Below are 916 nucleotides of genomic sequence, written 5' to 3' on the forward strand. Positions count from 1 at the left end.
ATTTTTTAAAATTATAAGAATAAAATGAATAACAACAAATATAGTATCTATCAAAACTTGTAGGATGCAACTAAAGTAACACAGGGCAAATGTATAGTCTTAAATATTAGAATAAAGACTAAAGATTAGTGGGATAAGGATTTACCAAAACAATTGGGGGGAAGGACAGATAGGCAAAATAAACTCAAAAAACTTCAAGAAGGAGATAATAAAGACAATAGCAAAAACTATTAACAGAAAACAAACATGCATTAGATGATCAACAAAGCCAAAAGTTGGCTCTGTGAAAAAGACCCTAAAATAGACTTGTAAACCTCTAGTATGATTAAACAAGAAAAAACAGAAGGCAAAAGTAAGCAATATCAGGAATGAAAAAGGGATATAACCATAATTTAAAAGACATTAAATGGACAAGTGGTTAGAAAAAATATAATTTACTAAAACAGAATGACAAAGAGATATAAAATCTGAATAGTCCCATATTGCCATTATATAAAATCAAATCAATGTAATAGTGAAAAAATCTTGCTACAAATAAGTCCCAGACTAGACAGCTCCACCACAAAGCGCTGAGTGACCTGGCACGGCCAGTACCTGCCACTGCCAAAAGAAGGATAAACAACAAACCCAACATAATGGCAGTACCCAGTCAACATGACAGAACCTTAGTGGGAGGCCAGAACAGAAGAAAGAAACTAAATTAATGCCATGTGGTTAACACCCAGACATCTGCACAAACCCATGTAAGATACTCCTCTGAGGATTCAAAAAAATACTTAGCAGAGGGACTGGTATCCCACATTAGTAGGTGGGGCTACTGCCACAGAAACATGGATTATACAATCATTAAAGGCTAATATTCTAACAAAAAATGTTCAGGTCACAAGGGACATAGAGCTTTCAAGTATTAGCTGAA

The 916-nt window shown here is 34.2% G+C and overlaps 1 protein-coding gene across 3 annotated transcripts in view; it reads right to left on the bottom strand.

Moving 5' to 3' along the window:
• Window positions 1-916, bottom strand: part of TSC22D1 (TSC22 domain family, member 1) — a 179,899-nt gene that overhangs the window by 75,932 nt on the left and 103,051 nt on the right. The window lies entirely within an intron of this gene.

The sequence above is a fragment of the Propithecus coquereli genome, unplaced genomic scaffold, assembly GCF_000956105.1.
Source record: "Propithecus coquereli isolate 6110/MARCELLA unplaced genomic scaffold, Pcoq_1.0 Scaffold11, whole genome shotgun sequence".
Lineage (NCBI taxonomy): Eukaryota > Metazoa > Chordata > Mammalia > Primates > Indriidae > Propithecus > Propithecus coquereli.